The 6,869-nt window shown below is 46.5% G+C and overlaps 1 pseudogene; it reads right to left on the reverse strand.

Annotated features, from left to right (window-relative positions):
- Positions 1-5,787: 5,787 nt before the first annotated feature.
- On the reverse strand, positions 5,788-6,571 carry LOC102814855 (annotated as a pseudogene).
- Between the last annotated feature and the right edge of the window lie 298 nt (positions 6,572-6,869).

Consider the following 6,869-nt stretch of genomic DNA (forward strand, 5'->3'; position numbering starts at 1 on the left):
AAATGGTTGATGTTCAACTGTTTCAAGAGGCAGCATAGGATCAAGAGCGAATGATACTGAAGGAGGAAGTCCAAGGTGCATTGACGGAATTGGCAAAGAACAAGGCACCAGGAGTTGATGGAATAAAAATTGAAATCTTGCAACAAAGTAAGGCGGCACTTGGAGGCACTCACTCATCTCTGCCAGGAAATGTGGTGCCAAGAAATGTGGAAGACAACTATCTGGCCAACTGACTAGAAGAGTGCCTTATTTGTGCCCATTCCAAAAAGAGGTGACCCAACAGAACTGCAGAAATCACCACCAGACAATATGTTTAATATCCCATGTGAGTAAAGTTTTACTAAAGGTAATACAGAAACAGCTGCAAGCACACATTGACAGAGAACTTCCAGAGGCTCAAGTCGGACTCAGAAGAGGACATGGAACAAGGGGAGGGGTATCAATGCTGGCATCAGATGGATCTTGGCTGAAAGCAGAGAATACCAGAAAGATGTTTACCTGTGCTTTATTGACTACGCAAAGGCCTTCAATCATGTGAATCATAACAAGCTATGGACAACATTGAGAAGTATGAGTATTCCAGAACACTTAATTGTGCTCATGAAGAATCTGGACATGGACCAAGAGGCAGTTGTACAAACAGAACATGGGAACACTGAATAGTTTAAAATTAGGAAGTGTGTGCGACAAGGTTGTATTCTTTCACCAAACTTATTCAACCTGTATGCTGAGCAAATAATCCAAGAAGCTGGGTTATATGAAGAAAAACGTGGCATCAGGATTGGAGGAAGACTCATTAACAACCTGTGATATGCAGATGACACACCTTGGTTGCTGAAAGTGAAGAGGTCTTAAAATCCTTACTGATGTATGTATTGCATGCATCTCAATGTAAAGAAAACAACAATCCTCACCACTGAACCAATAAATAACATTCTTATCAATGGAGAAAAGACAAGACGGAAGTTGTCAAAGACTTGAATCAAGCATCAGCACTCATGGAAGCAGCAGCCAAGAAATCAAATGACATATCGCATTAGGCAAATCTGTACAAGACCTTTTTAAAGTCTTTGCTTTTCAACAAAAGCAAAGATGTCAGCTTGAGGACTAAGGTACGCCTGGCCCAAGCCATGGTATTTTCAATAACCTCATATGCATGCGGAAGTTGCACAATGAATAAGGAAGACCATAGAAGAATTGATGCATTTGAATTACAGTCTTGGAGGAGAATATTTAAAATACGATGGACTGCCAAAAAAACCAACAGAGCTGCGTTGGAAGAAGTGCAGCCAGAGTGCTGTTTCTGGAGACCAGGATGGCCAAACTTCATCTCTCATACTTCACACATGTTGTCAGGAGGGACCAATTGCTGGAGAAGGATATCATGTTTGGTAGGGTGGAGGGTCAGAGAAAAAGAGGAAGACCCCCAATGAGATGGACTGGCAAACTGGCAGCATCAATGGGCTCAAGCGTGGCAACAACTGTGAGGATGGCCCAGCACTGGGCAGGGCAGTGTTTAGTTCTGTTGTGCATAGGGTCGCTAAGAGCTGGTACCGACTCAATGGCACCTAACAACACCATTAGCCCAGAAACCAATAAATCAGGATGTAGGGGCCAAAGCTGGCCCACCATCTATTTGATGCACAGCACACAGCCAGTGTGGTGTTTACATTTTTAAATGGTAGGTGGCAAAGAATCCAAAGAATAACCTTTCAAGACAAGAAGCTGGAATTCCCGTTTCACTGTCCATAGATAGTTTTACTGGAACAGTCACATCCATCTGCACATGCTCCACATCTGCTTTTGAGCCACCACAGCGGCCACGTGACCTTCTTCTCGAGTCTCACCGTCGGGGTGGAGACCTACAGACGGCAGCCACTTAACTCTAACTGAACAACACACCCCCTGGGACACACAACCTGGGTTTATTAGCTACCGGGTCAAACCAGGAATGGGAAAGCAGATGTCAAAGGTCACGCTGTAAGGGACAGTGGCATACAGGACTATGCTGTTATTAAATCACACGGCAAAACACGGTGCTCCTTACTGTGTAGTGAGTCTAGGGCTGTGCTGTTGTTGTTGTTGTTATGTGCTGTGGAGTTGGTTCCGACTCACAGCGACCCTACACAGCGTTTCCAAGGCTGTAAATCTTTACGTGAGCAGACCGCCTCATCTTTCTCCCGCGGAACCACTGGTAGTTTCGAACTGCTGACCTTGCGGCTTGCAGCCGGATTTGTAACCGCTACACTACCAGAGCTCCTTGAGGCGTCAAATCCCCACTCACAGCAAAGTAACCATCAGGAAAATTGGAAAATTGCTGATGGACTACCTCATCGCAGCTGAATTTCCTCAACAAATAAAAGGAAGTGTCAGATGAGGCACAAGCAGCATGAGCTTCTGAGTGGCTTCTGTGTTAGCCAATCCCAAGGGGTCCTAGAACTACAGTAGTTCGGTTCAATCAGTGTTTGACTGCAACAGCCCAGGAAATGCGTTCAGACAGTCGAAGGAGGAGCCTTCCAGCTAGCAGAGATGCTCCCACAGTGAAGGATGCTGGGAACGGCGTCAACAGTCAATGAAAAGACAAGGCAAATGATTTTGAATGGTTTTCCTTGGCTCTTGATGAGTCAACAGCTGTTCAGTCACTGCAGTAATGCCCAGACTGACTGAAGAATTCGCCTCCAAGAATAGTGGTACTCGGTACTCTGGTCTGAATCAGAATCCACATTTTAATAAGATCTTCAGATGTTTCTGACAGATGCCCAAAACAATCTCCTGGGGATCTTGTTACAATGTCACTTATGATTCTGCATGTCTGGGGGTAGGAAGGCAAATTCTAACCAGAGGGTTAAGCCCGGCTACAGAACCACTATAGAAAGAGCATCCTGGGAGAAAGTGAGAGAACAAGGATTAGTACCACCTGAAGTAGAATCTGCTAAGATGTATTACAGGTGACGGGGTAAGAACATGGGAAGCAGAACCAAGCTTTACTGGGCACATTTTAAAAGCTCTCTCATTCATCAGCAAACTGTGTGAGTCTCTCACGTGCCACTGAACAGCTGGCATCAACTGGGAACTGCACTAGAACTTGAGGACTCCCCACTCCCTGTCACCGTGGATCAGCTAGAACAGAAGCTGAGTAACAGCAGTTCATCGGGGTCACAGACTTCGTGAAGCTTTACGAATCAGGCCTGAGGGGCTTCTGAGGATGACGTACCACATTTATTGAACATTGAAAGGCTTTGGAAATTAGCTGTGGCTACCGACTTGGTATGTTTCGTAAGAAGTGTAATCTAAACTTACAGAGCAAAACAGGTTGACGTAAGAAACCTATACAGCGATGAAGTCATCTTGACAATGAACACAAGTAATAAAGACCCTTCTCTGTACATTGCCCGTGCTGCCCAAAGTTGAGACAAACACCGAATCTCCATGCCCACAAAGTCTGCAGCACATACATCTTCTGTATTCAAACAACGGTTTAAAATCAGAGCAACTGAGGCAACTTCCACGTAACCACGACTAGAAGGGATCCATCTGCACTCCAATGTCCTGCTAAACAGCAAATATCAAGAAGAACCGAATATAATTCTACCAATACCAATGACTATAACCAACTTAAACTGATACATTCCTAGGGGCCAACTGGGAGAATACCTTTGGATCCCATATATCCCACAAGATACTAACAACTCAAATAGGAGGAAACTTCAAAAACTATCTTTCCATTCCATTTCTCCATGAACTTTTGAAGACCCCTCATATGTATAGAGATAGAGATAGATACATATAGAGAAAGAGAGTCCTGGTGTGGCAATACAGGTAAGTACTGGACAGCTAACTCAAGGTCAGCACTTCAAACCAACCAGTTGCTCCTCAGAAACCCTACATCAGGTTGCTATCAGTTGGAATTGACTCAACAGCACTTAACAATGACTCTAATATATATATATACACACACACACATTATACATATATACATACACATACATACACATATGTATACACACACACATATATATACACACACGTCACTGTGGGTTAATGCGCTAAGACAGCAGTCAGTTTGAACTGCAAGGTTGGTGGTTCAAGCTCACCAGTCGCTCCTTGGAAACCCTCTAGAGGGTCACTATGGGTTGGAACTGACTCGACGGCATTTAACAACAACAACATTTATATATATATATATAAACTTTAACAACCTAACGAAAAGACAAATGACCAATCATAAAATGGGCAAAGGACTAGAACAGACATTCAGACATTTCACCTAAGAGGGCATTCACAGGCCCCCAAGCCCATGAACAGATGTTCTTCACCCTTCGCCAGCAGAGAGATAGAGAGATGTGCATGAAATCCACAATGAGACGCCACTGTACTTGCATGGGGTGGGGGTGGGGGTGGGGGTGGCATGCAGAGCAGTCGGTTCCGACTCACAGCAACCCTTAGGGGAGCAGAAAGCCTCATCTTTCTCCTGCGGGAACCGCTGGTAGTTTCAAATGGTAAAAAAAAATCACACAGAAAATAACAAATGTCGGTGAGGATGTGGGGAGACTGGACCCCTTACCTATTGCTGGTGGGAGTGCAAACTCAAACTGCAGTGAAAAACAATGTAGGCATTCCTCAGAAAACTATCACATAACCTAGCAATTCCACTCCTAGTCCCAAAAGGCTGGAAGGCAGAGACTCAGAGACATGTTCACCAATGCTTACCGCAGCCCTGTCCACAGCAGCCACGAGCTAGAAACTACCTCAGCCCATCAACAGAGGAACGGACGGCTGGATAAAATGTGATTCAGACAATGAGATACCACCCAGCCAGCAGGAGGAATGCAGTCTGGATCACACGACAATGTAGAGAAACCGTGAAGACGCTGCTATTAGAGGCTGTCCAGTCGGTTCCAAGTCATAGCGACCTATTGATAGGGTTTCTGAGGACCAGCTGGCGGATGTGAACTGCCAATCTTGTGGTTTACAGTCCAGTGCTGATCCGACAGTGCTCCACCAGGAGTTCAACCTTCCCACTTCCCTAAGTGCATGCAAAGCAAAACAATGCTTCAGAGACGGATGGCAAGTGAGAAGGGATCGCCAGAGAGGGCTGGGGAAGCAGTCTTCGAAGTATTTTATTACAAAATACAGTAGAGGGTTCACTGTGTTTTCCAATACTCACCAGCACATATATGGCTCAACGAAGCCCTGAAAAACAGCGGATCTAACTCCGATTCCTTCAACCCCTTGATGTGTCTGAGGAAACACATACTGACTGGGCAGTGGAATGGAGATGGTGAGTGCCTCGGCCGGCTGGCCTGGACTACTGAGCAGGCCCACTGCTCCCTCCAGGGCAGAGGTCCATGGGCACCGCTGACTCCCCACAAGTCAGACTCATATTCACACAGAGACAAAGCAGAGTGGGGGGACACAGCAAAGGTCAGCCCCAAAGACTCCGGCTGCCACTTCTTATTCCGGGACTTCAGCTCTTCAACCACATGATGAAGGAAACTGTAGTTCTTCTCTGGGGGATTAGAAAACTTAGGTCCCTTGGACCATTCGTAGCTAGACACGTAGGCAAATGTTTTCGCTGTGGATGAAGCAGCAAGTGGCTGGTTCAACTATTCAGAAATTTTTCATTTTATTCTGACATCTTTCTCCCCAAAACTAAAGCTACCATCAGACCCCAGTGTTGTCAGAGTGCGGTGGATGATGGAACGCAATTCCGTTGACCACACAGATGTCCTGAGTTGCTGAAGTGTTGCTATTTGAAGGTAAGTAATCTTCGGCGGGACTTGGGGGTTAATGTGGTGAACAACACCTCTCCCTCCAGTATTCCCCAGGGCAAAAATCAGTCAGTTTGTTCTGCTTGTGTTTAAAAGTTGCCACACACCAAAATTCAGCCGCCTTGTTCTCCAGATGATGGACAATCAGGTCCCTCTGTGCCTTCGCCACCATAGCAACAGGATAGATCACATCAGCACAGTAACAGCTTTCAGGGAGTTGCAAAACCATCATAGGATCTGATGAGCACGTATCCCAAAACTCTAACGACCTGTCCCAGCTCCCAGTCACCACGCAGCTGTAGCTTGGTGCTTTGATTCAATGTATGGTTACAGGAGCATCCTGAAGGCTGGATTACTACTGAGGTCCCCCCTTGTGGCAGTTTTATCACAGGAGGCTGGAAATACTTGGCTCCCATCATGACTCCAGCAAACGTAAAGTAGGGACCCAGTGAGCATCTGCTGGGCTTTTGGACTAGTCTGTCTACTGTCTTTAACCTCCCAACAGTGAACATCATTTGCCCAAGATCCTACAAGGAGAAAGTTCACCAGCAAGGTTGGTGGGCTAAAACAGACAACTAATGCTGTCAACAGAGATGTTATTTCAGTATCCTACATGTTGTTGTTGTTGATGTTATTGTTAAGTGCCGACCCAGAGCGACCCTGTATGTTTCCGAGGAGCAGCTGGTGGGTTTGAACCGCCAACCTTATCCTGCAGCACCACACAAGGACTTCACAAGATCCTTCGTTGGACTGTGATTATCTGTGGTTGTGCTGCCAAACATGATGGTTCCACAAGTTCCAAAACCTAAGGCTGTTCCAGACTCATTTTGGCTCGGAGAGTAGCATCGCTGAGAAGCCGATGGCTCTCGCTGATGGCGGGGGTGGGGCTGGAAGGACCAAGGAGCCTGCGCCCTGCTCTGAAACGAGGGAAGGAGCGAGGGGCGGCGGGGAGGAGTCCCGAGAACACCGGGTCTCCTCACCAAGTCTTGGAAACTGTCCCTACTAGCCCGAGGACACCACGCATGCGCCCCGGAGCCACTTCCTTTCTCAGCCGGAAGATAAAGACAAGTGCACCGCCTTCCACGACACATGGCACAT

This window comes from Chrysochloris asiatica, unplaced genomic scaffold (genome assembly GCF_000296735.1).
Source record: "Chrysochloris asiatica unplaced genomic scaffold, ChrAsi1.0 scaffold00001, whole genome shotgun sequence".
NCBI classification, from domain to species: Eukaryota; Metazoa; Chordata; class Mammalia; order Afrosoricida; family Chrysochloridae; genus Chrysochloris; species Chrysochloris asiatica.